This window comes from Brienomyrus brachyistius, chromosome 17 (assembly GCF_023856365.1).
Source record: "Brienomyrus brachyistius isolate T26 chromosome 17, BBRACH_0.4, whole genome shotgun sequence".
Lineage (NCBI taxonomy): Eukaryota > Metazoa > Chordata > Actinopteri > Osteoglossiformes > Mormyridae > Brienomyrus > Brienomyrus brachyistius.
Genome location: NC_064549.1, coordinates 9,982,271 through 9,999,873, shown reverse-complemented (window position 1 = coordinate 9,999,873; position 17,603 = coordinate 9,982,271).

The window sequence follows — 17,603 nt, the reverse complement described above, 5'->3', positions numbered from 1 at the left end:
CGAACAGATTCCTCTCCCAGCATCTGCTCCTCTGCGTCTTTCTCCCTCTGTGGCCAAAGCCTGGATTTTATTCGCTAAGACGTATGATTTAATAGGGTAAAGGATACAGCGTGTGTGTGTCCAAAAGACAGCTGCGAGTTATGAGCTTGTGCCGTTCGGCTCGCCCGTCTGGTGTTTTAAATTAATCAAAAGGCACGTCTAAACACGTAAGACGCAAAACGGCAGGAAATAAATACTTTGAAGAAATGAAAAATACACACATTTGGCATTTGGACCAGGAGATTTTTTTTTTTATTATTTGCTGAAATTAGTTTAGCAGAGACCGGCACACCGCATTTCATTAATTGAATTAATGTACAGCATGTACTGTTTCACTCACGTGGGTATTAAGCAGGGTTGCTTAAGTACATTCTGGCCGTCGTTCAGGCTGGAACCTGTAAACTCGAGGGCATTGACCTCATGTCCTTGGCTCACACAGTGCTGTGCGGCCAGTGAGTTTGCTTACCTTTGTAATGACGTAATATCAAGCGAAAAACTAGTAGCCAATGCTGCCAAGACACACACGCGCGCGCGCACACACACACACACACACATATTCATATCTTTGTGGGGACCGTCCATTCATTTCTATGGGCATAAGCCTAATCCTAACCATGACAGCCTTAACCCCTATCCTGCTCTAACCATAAGTAACCAACTTAAATTCCAGACCTTCGGCATTTGTAGGTTTTTGATTGCAGTCACAGATTTTTATAAAATTGAGTTTCCCCTTATGGTGAGTAAAAAAAAGTTCCTTTAAGGTGAAAAGAACAGGGTTAGGGTTTATCACACTGTGGGGATATTTGGTCTCCACAATATAATATATACCTGACACACACATACACACACACAGATTTCTAGCCGTCTATCCTCCTCAGTTCTACCCATCGATGTTGGCCGCTAGCAGCTTCCTCTTTGCAAAGTGCAGCAGCTTGCAGCAGGCAGGTAAGTGGGGGGGGGGCGGTTAGGTGTTAGGTAACCCAATCTGCTGCAGGCTCCCCAACACACCGCGCCCATTGTTCCAGCCCGTGTGATACGTGTCTCGGTGTTTCCTGCCCCTCTCCGTTCCCCCCTCTCCCCCCCCCCCCCATTGTCTGCCTGATTGAGTACTTGCCCCTGCTTGTACACAATAGGGCCTCCATCATGCTGCCCTTCAGGCCCCTGTCATCTCATAGGAACAATGCAGGGGGGGGTCACTGCAGAGATGGCCAATAGGGTTGAAGATAGGGTCGGTGCTAGGGCTTCAACCCAAAAAAAAAGTTCTTTAGCCCCCTAAATAATTGTACACTAATTAGTTCATATAGTGTGTTTGCATTAATTTAGCCTCCCTCCCCGTTTAAAAAATCTTCAGTTACGCTCCTGTTCATAATAATAATAATAATAATAATAATAATCATCATCATCATCATCATCTTTATTCATATTGCACTAGTCATGTATGGAATGCAGCTCAAAGTGCTTCATGTATGGGATTAAAATAAAACCAAGATAGACATGTAACTAACATATAGGTCAATGAAATCATAGAAATATGGAATAAATCGAAATAAAATAAATAAGTTTAAAGGTCCTTTATTTAAGTGAAAATTATATGCGGGGCATGTTGGTGCATGTTGGTGCATGGTGGCGCAGTGGTTAGTACTGTTGCCTCACACCTCTGGGACCCGGGTTTGAGTCTCCGCCTGGGTCACATGTGTGCGGAGTTTGCATGTTCTCCCCATGTCGTCGTGGGGTTTCCTCCGGGGACTCTGGTTTCCCCCCACAGTCCAAAGACATGCTGAGTCTAATTGGAGTTACTATATTGCCCGCAGGAGCGCATGTGTGAGTGAATGGTGTGTGAGTGTGCCCTGCGATGGGCTGGCCCCCCCATCCTGGGTTGTTCCCTGCTTTGTGCCCATAGTTTTTGGGACAGGCTCTGGACCCCCTGTGACCCAGTAAGATATGCGGTTTGGAAAATGGATGGATGAAATTACATGTGTGCGTTTGCATAGATCACACTTGGGAACCAAAATGTCCCCAAAGCCTGGTAAAACCTTTACTACTTCTGGAGACATTTTTAGGTCACCATAATCTCAGTTTAATAAAAATCAGTGACAGCAATCAAAAAACTAAAAACGCCAGAGATCTTGTATATTGTTTAGTTACTTATGGTTGAGGTTAGGGCTGGGTAGGGGGTCAAGGTGGTCATGTTGGCATTAGGATTTTTTCCCCATAGAAAAGAATGGATGGTCACCACAGAGATATGAATACAAATATGTGTGTGTGTGTCTTGGCAGCTTGAACGGCAAGTATCTCGTTCAACATTATGTTTAATCTGAAATCCAGAGCACCGTGAATCATTCCCGGACTCGTTGCGACACATTTCCCATCACGGAGCCGTAAAAGGGGGTGACCGGCGGGACTAGGAGCAGTTGAGTTTCCTGTGGGGGGGTGGGGGGGGGGCAGCAGAGCAGGATCTGGCAGCTTTACTGGAGGGTACTATCACGCCTGAGAGACTGGCCTGGAAGTGCTCAACGACAGGTGATAAAAGGCTGGGATTTACGGTGAGAAGCCGAGAATATAGACACTTGCCTCTGACTCGGCGCCTGTTTCCATGTTTCGGCGACTCCGCTTTCCTCCTTCTTACTTTTGTCTCTCCGGTCTTGTGTGTTTATAGTTCCGCTATCCCATTTAATACTTTAAAGCACGTTTTGTCTGCGCTTAATGCCTTACGTGGAATTTACGTCTCAGAGTTCAAGATGAAATGGGTATTTTGGCAAAGCTGCCGGAGCCCGTGTTTTGAAAGCTCCGATTATGCGTTCTCGCCGTGAATGATACGCCGCAGCCACACACGGAGACGCAGGTAGGCACCGGGACCGCGGCCTAACCACAGACGAAGACATGTCTGTTGTTACTCTGCGTGCCACGTTTAAATCCCTTACGGAAGCTTCCGGACTTAATGTTATGTAAGTTAAGTGAGGAAAACAGCGGAACCACTGCCCTTTTCTTCAGTTTCCCTCAGGCACGGCCTTCTCTGATAGCTACGACCCACCCCAGCCCCAGGGAAGCCTCCTGAGGGCCTCCCTGGGTGGTCTTTCTCAGTGTAGCTTTTTGAGGGGTCAAAGGTCAAAGGTGATCGGACCAGCATGTGGGAAACGTGCTGCTGCCAAAGGCCAGCCCAACTGCCTGACTTCCTCCGCATGGAGTGAGTCGTCCAGGTAAATGTGCGCTACACCGTGATTTATTGGGATCATAAATGAAGAAAGAGCTGTGACTTTAATGGCTAAGACCGGAAGGTTCCGGTCACCACGGTGGTAGGACCCCTGGAGGACAGATGTTACTTCAGCCATGTCTGAGGTGATCGCAAGCGTGGCGGAAGCTGCCTTTGAACGACTCTGATTTAAGTGGTCTAGAGTTGCATCAATCATTGAACCCTATGTGTGACATCCAATCAGTTTTTAAGGGTGATAGTTTGCATATTCACCTGAGATCCAAAAATTCATTACAGTCCTCTGTAGAGGACATTACATTTTAGCTCATATTATATGTCACACCATTAAGTCCTGTAGTTCCTTAAAAAGGACAGTTGGCTCTTTAAGATGACATCACATGTGAAGGGATGTGGCCTCGCCAAATTCCCTGTGAAATCAAAATTTTAATCAATACAAAAAATACACCTTTTTCCCCTGTATCTCAGCAGGATTGTAATAATTAACCTGCTTGGTACTGTGACCTACTCAATAAGTGGCTACGGATGGATGGATGGATGGATGATCTACCCTAAAAGTAAACAGCTGACATGTTTTGCGATTTTAATGGACATCCAAAATTGCTCCATTTGCCTGATATTAATCAAAACTGCAAGGCTTTAAAGTACCACAAGTAATCTCTCCTCAGAATCCAAAGCCGCAACCTCTCCATCTCAAGCCAAGCTTCTTACGCCAAGAGCTGTGCAGAAAAAAAAAAACAAAAACACAAAAATGCGACAGCAATGCCCATGCGCCCAGCATCCAGGCATGCGCAAGCATCTGCTGACGTGTGTTGCGTAATAAACCCCAACGTGCCACACATGGACAAGGAGGATCCATGTCTGAAGGAGGTGCCGAGAGACTTGCATGCCGCCACAGATGCGAGGGTGACAATTATCCGTCACGCAGACAGATTTACGCTTATGAAGACTCAGGGTTGCAGGCTTTGGCTCTGGCTCCGATTTTTCCTCCCCTGTAAACAATACCCCTTTGTTAAAGGAGAAGCTGTGCCTAAATCTGTCCATCTCTCCCAGGCACGGCTCTCCCGATGAGCTGTGATGTATAGGTGGAAAAAGCGAACAGATCCAATATTCACGCCTGAGGTGTGATCGGAGGATGACGCGCTGGAGCACGCTGGGCGATGTGTGTGATTTATGGGACAGTGAACAGCAGGAGTGTGGGGCTGGCGGGGGGGGGGGGTATAGTGGGTGTGTGCAAAACAAAAAACAAAGGATGCATGGAGGGCGATCCTTCAGCTTAAGGCGTGACAACTTAATTACATAGTTTTAGCATTTTACTGAGCTCAGTTTATTTTAATGACCTGTTGCGCCGTAGGTGTTGCTTAATATCATATATATGCCTATGTTTACAGTAGGAAGGAGCAGGTGGGAGGACCCATAATGAAGCAACATTTACTGCAAAACAAGAGAAGGAATGGCTTCGTAGACTTCCAGAATGTTCTTCCACTGGTGCCGTATCGCTGGATGCTGGACATACCGAGTTGGTCATCGTGCCAAAGCGTCGGTGGCAGTGGACTTGCAGTATTTCCTGGGACGTAGATTAATAACGCGATAACGGGCTTGAACTCACCCCCAGAAATGTTTTTGTTAACGATCAGGCACGTAGAGACGTAGAGAGTCTGAAACCCCTTGAAATTTGCTTGACTCTCGTCCCAACTGACGGAATCTACCGAGACAGACCTCGGTACTCAGTAGAGTTGTTGGACTCCTCACAAAACGTATTATAAAGTAGTTAAATAAATAATGGTGCCTCATTTGCGGCATGGTGGCCCAGCGGGCATCATTGTGGCCTCACAACTCGAGTGCTGTGGCTTTGACTTGTATCTGTGTGTGTGTGTGTGTGTGTGTGTGTGTGTGTGTGTGTTGTTTTCATGTCACCATCCCTTCCTATGATAACCTACCATGGGATAAGCTATCATGGAAAATGGAAGATGTGCAATTTACCAAGAAAAGACACCAAACCATTAGCAATCAATCAATAAAAATAAATTAAAAAAACAGACACATTGCACGTCATTGCACGCTGCACACGTAAGTGAATGCCTTTCAATGCCTCAGATTAGATTTATCATTGTCTGGTTGCAGACAAAACCCCTTTATTGCCATATTATCCCAGTAGTGTGGAGAAGGTATCGCAGTTTCCATATATAATGTCAATGGTTTCTTGAGGTCATCACTCTTATTGTTAGGGTACATCATGCTTCTTTATGAGGCCATCCCCTTGCTGTTGCCCCTTTAAAACTAACTGTTGAATGGAACTCTGATCTCAGGAATTAAAGCCAAGATCTTTACCGCTTCATTCTAAGGCTTTGTCCGGGTAAGGCAGAAGGTGCCTCATTTACAAAAATCAAGGCATTTCGCTTTTGTCGTAGTGAGGGGAGGCTGGAAAGGGCCCTACATTCACAGGCTGTAGAGGATGGACTTTCCCAAGTCCTTGAATAGGGTTGGACTAGCAAAGTGCAATTAAAAGAAAGGTCAGAGGTTAGGTTAGATTGGAACAGTCACTGAGCCAGTCAGGACCTGGTGTTGCCGAGCTCAGCGCTCAGTGTTACAGTGCAGATGTGGAAAGTCGAAGTAGAACCTTCTCATAACGTTGCTTTAGATGAACAATGCTAACATTGTTAGAGTGTGTGTGGGAGTTGGGGCTGCTTTGAACTGAAAAGAGCACCAGATTGTTGATGAAATAAACAAAGAGAATATTGATCGGGGTTCACTGGGAACAGGTCATCAGAAATCCCTGTGCAATACAAACTTAAATACTCATTCGTTAAGTCTTCCAAGCCACTTATCCACTACAGGGTTATGACACAATCCAGAATGTATTTACATTAGTTGTGTGACCTCACAGAATAACAGAAGACAGAAACAAATAATTATTACTCAGGAAAATAAGCATTTAAAGAGTCCGTTTTTTGCCTGGCACTTTAGTTTTATAATTATTCCCTTTGCACCCGTTCACTGGCCAAGCTGTCGCCAGCGTTCAGCGTTTTTGTTCTTCAAAAAGTGGCTTTTGGATAGGAAGCCTGGAGCCTTCGGAAGAGGAAGTGACATCATGGAAATGGAATTCTGCCTGGGCAGCCTTGTGGAGACTGTAGGGCCCAGGTGGGGAGTTGGTGGGGGGGGGGGGCTGTGATTAAGGGATTACAGATGATGAAGAAAATCAAAGCAACAAAGTCTGGCATCCAGGACCCAGGAGGTGGGAGATGGAGCAGGTTCCTGGGGAAAGGCTTGGAGGCATGGGGGGGGGGGGGGGTTACAGGTGCCAGGACGGGGTCGAGGCAGGGTAATTAAGGCAGCCTCATCAGGACATCATACAGCTTTTGTGTATTACATCAATCGAAGTAGTTGATTCAGCAGAGCAACAGGCAAACAAACTCGAAATACCTTCCCTCCTGCTACTGGAAGCAAAAGAGCGGCTCCAGGTGAAGAAACAACCCCACTGATCCCCACCCCCCCCAAACCCCCCCCCCCCCGGCCTGGCTAACAGCTTTCATCAGATACGGTGATTTTCACCGTGTTTTTTTAAGCTTATGGATTTTCCACTGTTATTCTTTCTCTCCTTCGAAAATAAATGCAAAGTTCAAACAGACACATTCTTATACTTATAAAACCAGAGAAAATCCTGATTATTTCACTGGATGAAAACTCACAATTAGCATGTTTTGGTGACACTATGAAGTTCTGTATATTTCACCAGAATATCTCTTCCTCACATCTCCATACTTGACTTGGGAATTCAGCTCCAGCGTATTTGGCAGAGATGGATTGAGCTCTCAACTCGTATTCAACAGCTATTGATCGTCTGTCCTTTGGCAACTCAATCATCCAAACCTCTCCCCCCCGCAATGTCTGCTAAGAGCACATTGTACCACATACCACAAGGCCACAAAGGGATCAATTAAGCCCAGCAAAGTAGTGCTTTACTCAGTCTAAACGGTTAGATTTACGATGGATGTTTGGCGTTGACCTTAAATACAGTACTTTCCTAAGCATGGCATCTCACTATCTAGAGGAATTATCCTTCTCTGGGACTTTTTCATACCCACAGCAAAGCACCTTATGGGATCTGTTGTACTATTATCTTACAAAGGCAAAAATACTGAAGCACAACATGAAAGAGTCGAGGCAGGAGGGGTGGAGGAAGGATTGCGGTAAAAGGGAACGTGACAAGAAGTCCTAAGGAGACACAACAAACGACGATTCAAAACAAAGAGACCTGGATACAGAGAAGGACATGAGAATATGCTTGGGGTGAGGCAGTGAGAGCCTGTGTTATGCACCCCCCCCAACCTCATGGATGCAGATGTAGCAGACTGATCTTCTGAAGATCTTCCCCAGAGCCATGGGAGACGATTGCCAGGCGGCGTAAGCTCTCAAGTTCTGGATCATCGTGTCCCAGGAGCCCAGGAACCTTCATGAAGCTAATGAACCCTTCATGTTCACTCTAAAGACGTTGGGTGTGAGGATGACAGACAAACTCTGCCGCTACCATGTTAAAACAAACACTCTCGTTGCCTCCAGAGTGTGTTTAGACTGAACATTTACTTTGGGTATGTAGAAAAATGAATCAGTATTCTGCTGTTACTAGCTGAGATTCACTAAAACTTGCCACATACTATTCATAAGAAGCAAATCACTCCAGAAAAAAACAAGACAGTAAAATCAATCGTTCAGATCTCTTTGAAGTATTTGCTGGTAACATTGTTAAAGCATCTAACTGCGTTCAACAATGGATTTTGATACAGGTTTTAAGGGGTGAATTCCTGCACCTAAGTTACCATGGCTACAGTCAGCATTAGGGTGTGATGTAGCTTAAAAGGAACACCCTTTCCTATTCTGTGAACCCTACTAATCCCAACTGTGAGACCACCACTGTGCCCATTCACCTCCTCTATCCCCTGGGGGGTGTCCTTGTCAAGGGTGTGCTTAATTAATTTAAGACCAGCTCTTAGGGATCCTACTGTGGTGTGTGGGTATTAGTTTATTAATTGCGGGATTTGAGGTAATATGTCAGTCAACAGCACCCACCTATTCTCCCTGTGGAAACAATCTGCTCATTGTGACATTTTTATAATGATATGTGTGTGTGTGTGTGTGTGTGTGTGGGGGGGGGGGGGGGGGTATTTTAATTGAGCTGAGATGACACAACCGAGCTTTGTTTGGTGACCTCAATCTGACATAAATGCACATACAGGGATACAGAAGGACTGGAAAACGCATGTATTAAATGGGTAATAGACAGACCCTCAACTGATGGACCCTCAACTAGTCAAGTCCTAAGCATAAAAAAACCCACATCTGACTCATTTTTAACAAGACAATGACTTCACTGTCAGAAAATGCACCGAGGTGTATGAGCTGAATAATGCCATTTGCGTCTCACTTTGAAAAGCTAGTTCATGAAAGAGAAAAATTCTGCAGTAGAAGACACTCTACATACCCGTGGAGGTTATGGCCTATGCAAGTTTACGCTTGCCGGCAAGAGTAGAGAAATGGACACCAGAAAAAGGAGAAAAATAAAGAGAGGAGTGTGAGGAGCCTGACGCACTCCCCTGTAATGAACAGCGGGGAAGAGGACATGCTGAGCCCACAGTACCACTGCTATTACGCCTAATAGCAGCACCACCCTTGCAGAAAGAAACACACCCATCTGCCTCTGAAGAAACAGGGGCAGATTCGGGCTGGGCCCGGCATGGGTAGGGGCTTTTGAAGTCTCACAGGGCGAGACCTCGGTCGGACTCACGCTGGGAGGGGCAGTGCACACATCCCTCCACTTTGCACTCTCCAGAATCGCGGGTGTGACAACAAGTGCCAGTACTCCCTTGTTATTCGGTACCAGAAGATAATGAGAGACACCGGTACGCAAGAGAAAAGCAAAGAGGTGCCCGGTACCACACACTGGCGTGCACTGACTCACTGCAAGCACTGGATGGCCGGATCCTGGGCAGAATCGCACATGGCGTCCCGTTTTTCCCATCATTACATTATCGGCTGGAAATCACTTGCATATGAGAACCTAAATTCGGATTCCGTATCGGGTTGGGGATTGTGCTGGCAGGAGGTATAATGTTTGCCGTCAGCTGCTTCAGAAAATGAAGTAAACAAGCATTTAAACCAGCCAACTGCGTCTGCCTCTGCCAGGAAAATATTGTGTTGCAATATAACAGAATCTCCATGGAGTTCATTTTGTGCGCAGTGCCAGTTTCTTCCACAAACGTTTCAGTTGACATGGATCAAAATCTTAAAGTGATATTCATAAAAATATCCCAGCTCTTCTATATGAAATGACTTCAGTATGAAGTTAAGGTTTTGAGTAAATTTCTTTAGCACTAATATCCTGCTTTGGGTGTAACCTACCCCATGCCTTGTGCTGCCCAGGATGCCAGTCAGAAACCCTGCACTGAATAAACTTAATAGCAAATGAACTGGTAAGAGAGCAACATAAGACTTGATAAAAATATCTGATAAGAAGAAAATCACTGCAATTCCCATATTTGAATCAAGAATTACGAGGATTTCTTGGTTATTAAATGTTGAAAAGGTCTAAACATGCTGGTTGTTTTGATTAGACGTTTGAGTAGATTTCAGCACTTCTGAGATTTCTGGCGGTACTCATTATTGTATCAGGATCTGCTCTTGTGGAACAAGACTTTCATCTCACACTGCTGTCTTCTCAGAAAAACATGAGCGTGGCCCGGTGTGGACGTGCAGTGGGCTGCGTTCCTACCCATCACTCACAGCGCTTACATCATCCTCAGAGCATATAGGCTTCAGGTCACTCCTGCCTGCAAACACACGTTAAACTCCTTCATACTTACACACACAGCTTTGTAATTATATCTTTGTGAGGACCCTCCATTCTTTATATGGGGAAAACTCTAATCTCAACGTGACGACCTTAACCCCTACCCAGCCCTAACTTTAACCAAAAGTAACCAAACAACCAAATTTTTCGGCATTTTTTGATTGCATTTGACGGGACCTGAAAAGGGGTCCCCAAAACGTTAAAATAACCCCACTATGTAATATATAAATAATCCACACACACACACACACAAACACACACACCTAAGCTATAGGGATGAAGGTGTCCATAAGTCATGAGTTCCCTGATGTGGCTCGATCTGGACCTGCGTTCTCTTCAGCTATCAAATACCACACCATACTGAGAAACTATGAACATTCAGACCATCTAAATCACACATCTCACTTTGTTTTCCCTTTGCTCTAACAAGGTGTATTTACCCTCTGACAGACAAGACATCTTGCAAATGCTTCCCTAGTTCTGTTGAGGTTACATAGTCAGGGATTCGTGGGATTAACAACTCTAAGCGGAAATGCTCGCAAAGTAATTGTGAGAAGTTAATTGTTTTTTTTTTTTTTAATTGTCAGTCTCACAAAAGGGGGAGATGTCAGCTACTTAAACCTTTTTGGTGAAGCTACTTTATTTGACTGTTGAGGGCTTGTTGTTAGGTGAGAAGGTCAGGAGAGGCTGGTTCCCATCTGGGGGTCACTCCCAAACTAATGTGCCAAAGGGAGGGGTTTGGGTGGTCCTCTTTAGCCACAGGTGCAGCCAAGACTCAGAGGATAATCTGGAGATGGTCACCACAGAGATCCCATCCCATTCAGACTGTGGCTCGAGGGGCTAACATGAGCCATTCTTGGTCTCCAACCTGCAACACTTTGCATTGAAACGCAAAACACACCATCCCATTTTGGACTGGTGCATTTTGCAGCGTTGAATGATTTCGGGTGAAATTCTGTAAAGAGGTATGTGGGAAATGGGCAGAAGGAGGGAACAAAGTTTATATAGTTAAACAGCATCTACACGTGGATAGATTACACAGGTAGAATTATATGAATGACTAAAAAGTACATATGTTACTTGGGTATGTCCAGACTTGAAACGGTAGCCCAAAGTGACAGCTTCCAGCACCCCTAAAGAATAAACACTTCTGACAGCACAAAACCTGCAAGACAATTCCTGACTGATCTACCCATAAATTCCAAACATTGTGTATGACCTCATGCAAAAATTCCTGAACAAGTCACATCCAGCCACATTCATTTACGTATACATCTGCTAATGGGGCTCGCAGCTAAGGAAAGGCCCCTTTTGAGTCAAGCGTTGACTCAAAGTCTTGATTGACCATTTTATCTGAAGGCACATTCTGAGGTTAATCCTGATAAAACACCTAGTTCTGAATTCTCGTTTGATGTGCAGATGAGCGGTTTTTCAGCATCTTCAACATGCACTCTGGTGCCTCTACTTGCTGTTCACCTTTTTGCGAAGTAATAAAAGGATGGAAAAAACTTTTAATTAAGGGTGTAACATCGTCTTCCATTTCAGAGTAAAGCTATGTAGTAGGTCCTAAGCCCATCGGCCATTATTAGGCATTCTGTCAGGATATTGGCTGCTCGACTTGTCACAATGACATCTGACAGGATTTTGATGATGTCATTTGGTTTCTAAAGATTTCAGAGCGGTAACAGCTAATCTGTCATAACTTTTGCCTATCAATCAACTGCCCCATGCTGATCTTCACTGCCTGCACAAAACAAATAATTTCAATGGGGCTGTCAATGGATGTTGCAGGTCTCTCATTTTAAATCAAAATATCTGGTTGATTCTTGTGTGGTGCACATGGTTGACACGTTATATCATACAGAGCAAACCCTGTCATTCATCACTGTACTTGTTTGATTGGTCCTCTACCGCAACTTGAGTTAAGATAGACTTACAGATATACTTATGTCATAAATCATATGAGTAGATAATTAATAATAAGCTACTGGTGAAACCTCAACGATATCTCTCTGTAAGACTTGCTCCAGGCAGGGAGGGGAACAGAACCAGTTACCACAAGGACATGGGGAATAAAGAGAAACTTTATATGGTGACGGGGGGGGGGAGATGGGCGTAGCAAAGAGTGAAAAGGATGGCAGCCATTTTGATTTAAAAACGAGAAAACCCAAACAAGAAAACAAAATGGAGGTGGGTCGGGGGAAAAGCTCCAGCGTAGTGTGGGTTCAAGCACCAGAGTCTGGATCGAGGGGCCTGGAGCCTATCCCAGCAAAACAGAGCACACCGAACACCTGAACAAGTTATCTGTCTTTTAATTGACAAGAGGACATACACAATTATACACCACAGGCAACACAGAAACAACAATTAACTTAACTGGGCATCTTTGGTTTGCGTAAGGACACCCGATATGGGGAGAACATGCAAACTACACACAGAGACCACAAAGGTGGTATTTGAGACACTGAACCCTGGAGGTGTGAGGTGATTGTGCTGCCGACGTAGAGACCCTACCTAAAATACTGTGCACACATGATCACAAGGGGAATGTAAGGACACCAGGTCACCTAACTGTGCGTCTCTGGACTGTGGAAGGAAAACATGTGGAGAACATGTACACTCCATACAAACGGCCAAGGAGCAGAATTTGAACCCGAGATCCTCATGCCACAGCACTACCCACCAAGGCATAATGAATGTTTTATGCGTGTTTTACTACCCAGGATGTTTCTCGGAGCTGCTATCCTAACAGCTGGTTGCACTCTTTGGAAACTGATGCCACAGAACTTCGTGCGGGTTCCTCATGGAGCGAAGAGGCAGCAACGAAGTGGACGGGATGCGAAGTGCGGGGAGCATGCCTGCCAGGTAGTCACTAGGCATAGTGGACTGATCCCGCAGGTAGAGGAAAGACGATACTGTTGAGGAATTGATAGAGATCTCTGGTTCAAGGGATGAAGTGGGGGAGGGGGGCCCAAATATGCCTGAGACATGCCCTGACTTGCATGCACTCTTAACCCTTAACCCCCTACATGCTCTAGCCTTGTTTCCAGAATAAACGTCATAGGTAAACATATGGCACTTCTGTACACACCTTATGTACACATCCTATCAAACGGCATGCTTTGAAAGGCAAATAAATATGAATTTGAACGACTGATCACGTTTCCTTATTGCTCTGTGGGAGGGGGAAAACATTTTATCATATGGCGTTTTTCCAATGGCATACAGGAATTGATCAGTACCCGAGCTGTACTGCGAAGGGAGATTAGTTACAGCATAGATATAGCTTCCTAAAACCAAAGAGATGAATCATGATTTATAATGTGCAAGTATTATTATTTTTTAACTGTGTGCTAATTTCTGCTAGCACATCTGAGCGAAACGCCATGCAATCCAAGTTTCAAATGCTAGCGGAATTAGCATTCACTTGCGTACATTTGCATTAGGAATCCATTTCGTTCAGCTGTTCTGCGGCACTTTTTTAAGCAGGAGGTCGGAAATGTTCAAGGTTCAAGTTTTCGGGAATGCGTCGTGATGTCTGCTATTACTAAAAATGAATAACATATAGAATATATGCTATTTCTTTCAGATAATCCTTGCACAGAACACTGGTATTGCTGTGCCTTTCGACCAATCAGAGGGTGGTCACGCAATCAGCTCGGTTTGGTCATGCTTTCTGCATTGCTAGTAAGCATGGCAATGTCAGTGCAGGTATGGCTCGGGCATGGCTTGCATACTTTAATGGAAAAGCGTCAGTACCTGGCTGGGTACGGCTCAGTTCTTGTTGCCAGTGGAACAGAGCTACAAGTGACTTCTTGACGACTGGCAAATAGGATCTGTGTGACTGTGAAAAGTTGCCCAGCAACACTGCCGAGGAACATTGCCCAGCAACACTGCTCAAAAAGTTGCCTTGTGTATCGACACCCTTTGTTTACTGTAACTGCTTGCAACAAGTTGCCCTGCGTATCCGCACCCTTTGTTTCCTGTAACTGCTTGCAAAAATGTGCCTTGTGCATCGACACCCTTTGTTTCCTGTAACTGTTTGCAAAAAGTTGCCCAGTGTAGGAACACCCTTTGTTTCGTGTAACTGCTTGCAAAAAAGTTGCCCTGTGCAGCAACACCCTTTGTTTCCTGTAACTGTTTGCAAAAAGTTGCCCTGTGTATTGACACTCTTTGTTTTCTGTAACTGCTTGCATGTTTGATGTTAGATACCAGTCCTCTGAGGGCACCTAACTACTCATACGCAAAGGGATTTAACATGAAAAACAGGTCTGGGGGGAGGGAGTTAAGGTATACAGGGAATCCCAGAATATCACACACGAACAGCAACATAGCTGAGGTATATCAAGTCCACCTAAGCCTAAGAATCAGCCCCAACAAATGTAGGCAGCGTGATATGTTTTGGTAATGAAGAGCTTATTTATGAAAGTTGTGGCTTGTTTTCCAACACAGATCACAGCCCCATCGCAACGCAGACACCTGTATTCTGCTGGTGATTCATTGGTGGAACATGATTCCATTTGGAAAATGACTCATTTCTGCCAGAAGGTTCTGCTGAACATCGATTGTGCCGTCTCACCCCCCACCCCCAACTCTACCATGCAAGAGTCCGCCTCCGATTCACAGCAGTGATGTCTGTGATGTTCTCTCAGAATGTATGGGATCTGAACCTGAGTGAATGCTGCTGTTTGTTCGCAGTGCACGAACGAGACTATGTGCATGTGGCCTGCCGAACTGACCTCCCCTGAGTTTCTGTTCACTAGCAGGAGTTTTGACAAGGTCAAAGACTCAAAGTGGCCCAAAGTGAAAGAACCTGAGCCCCTCCCCCACTCCCCCGACACAGAAAAGACAGAGAGAAATGGGGAGACAGGTTGAGGTTAGTGGGCCATTGACTCGCACCTTTTCCCTCCTCTTTTTAGAGTTTAAACAGGCTTAACAAAACATCCGTGCCTTCACAGGCAGAACAGACATGGACTTCCTTCGGGATCCCGTCCTTTTAACCTCTGTAAAAGGCCTTTTAAGGGGGGTAGGTGGTGGGCGGGTGGGGGGGGGGGGGGGGGGGGTGGAAGAGTCAAAAAAAGGACCCGCCAAGGAAGAACAAAGAAAGAAAGGAAACATGCAGGATAGTGGCAACGAGGGCTCTGTAATCTGTCACCTGTTGCCCTTGGCTGGGTCTCCATGCGGCGGCTTTGAAGCTGGCAAGAACAGCATCCATGTAAGAAGAGGCTCGGGACACCAACCTCTCCATCAGTCACCATTCACCCTGACCTGGGGTGAGTTTCCCGAAGCCTTCTTAACATGACGTTGTTTGTAAGATCTATGTTAAAAGACAGAATTTACAATCGACGTAGCGTTACGAAGCCTTCGGGAAACTCAACCATGATCTATTTTTTTCCTGTTCTAAAGCATATATCCACGGGTTAAACACCACCAGCAAAGCCAAAGTGGGTTTACGCGTTTGCACTCTCTTAACAAGACGATGACGGCGCTAAAATGCTTCCTGTGTGGTAGAAAATGTCAGACTCTTGACAAGGTAAAGAGTAAGTAAAGATATCAACAATACGTGTAGCTACAATTCAGACGAAGCACCCTACTGCTTATGTAACTGCCTCTTAATTTTTTTTTTGTTTTTCAGAAACAGAAAAACAACTTAACACAAACTTGCATATAAAACTTTTTTTTTCACCGGCAATCAGTTACGAGCCCTGCGTGATTAAATATGTGAGCCATTTGGAAAATAACAGAATACAAAAGCGGGCGTAGATATAATCAACATGTGATCACCAGACGACGCGGTTAAACTTTCAACATGTTCACGCCAATTCGAAATCTGTACAGCGATGTATGGTCTTAACTATTTGCGGCACGAACTGCGTTTTATGCTAACAGATCAGAAGCTCTTCAATCATTTGTGAGTATGCGAAGTTTGAATAAGGGACCTTAATTCCCCATTAAATTGCATTATAAATATGTCTGTGAGACGCCATACAAAGGCTGAGCGATGAATTCGTCATCCTTCCACGTGTTGCGCCCGAAAACATCATCCCCGTGCGTGTAAGCCAGTGTAGCATACGGCCTGTTAAAAACTTTTCAGAGTCATTTGCATTCAGACTAAAATCCAGACTGACGTAATTACCCGACGCCTTGACATGCAACTGCTTGACAGAGTTTAGCTTGACATGTGGCATGTTATTTTTTTGCACTACTGGGACAAATCATCATGCACTATCATGGACAAAAAATGACTGATTGAAAAGGTTGATAACATACTGACTCTCTTATTATGTTTTAATTAAATCTGACATTGCCGTTATTATACAGCGTATGCTTTGATAATCCTAGCGTCAAAAAGCACACATTAAATAATGATTGCATTGATTGCATGGCACAATTACGGCTGCAACAAATTATTTCAATAAGTTATAAAATGAAAATGTTTCGAATAAAAAAGACGCATTCGAACAATACATAACAGTTATTCCGCAAGTTGCGAAACACTTTCGATTTAAGTCTCTATTCTTAACGCAAGGTGACAATAGCGGCATCTAGTGACGTGTAGATTTAAACAGAAAGATTAAATAGGGGCGGGAGCAGTGTGAGGTCTGGCATTTTTTTCGCACTAGTTGAACACGGTTATGGACGCGGTGAAATATGCAAAGATAAACTAGCATAGCAGAGTAGAACGATGTGCACGAAAGAGCATTTAAAAATAAAGCATCCCAGTGCAACGGAGAGTTCTCTCATGTAACTTTTGTGATAGTAATAGTTCTATTTTACTTACACAATTTTAGCAGACACATTTATCCAAAGCAATATGCATTTTTTGGTCCTTGCTCAACAGCAAGACAGTACTCTCACTAGCTGGGATTTGAACCACTGATCTTAAGATCACAAGTACAGCATTTTAACCTGATGAGCCAAACACAACACTAAGAGTGTCACTTAAGACAATTGAGTTAAACCACAACCCTCACACGGAAACTCATGCTGATGATTGTGATGATAACAATATTCTACAGAATAATCAAACATTCTAATACAAAAGTGTATTACCAAAATATCCTAGAGCTACAGTCCAACACACAATGACATAAAAATAAAAAAAAATCTATATAAGTACTGTGGTTTGGATATCCCCCCTATTTCCATTGGGATTCCTCCAGGTACTGCAGTAATACTCAACCAATACAGCCTGTACCAGTGTGTGTTAGAGTACCCAGTCTGAGGGACTGGCATCCTATCCAGGATGTCTGCTGCCTTGTGTTTCCAGAGACAGGTTCCAGACACCTTGTTCTGCATGAACAATTAACATAGATAGATAGATAGATAGATAGATAGATAGATAGATAGATAGATAGATTAGATAGATAGATAGATAGATAGATAGATAGATAGATAGATAGATAGATAGATAGATAGATAGATATGAATGTTTTTTTTCCACACAGCATATGTTGCTGCCATTTGAAACACATACACAAACACACACACATGCAATTGAGAGCAAAACTC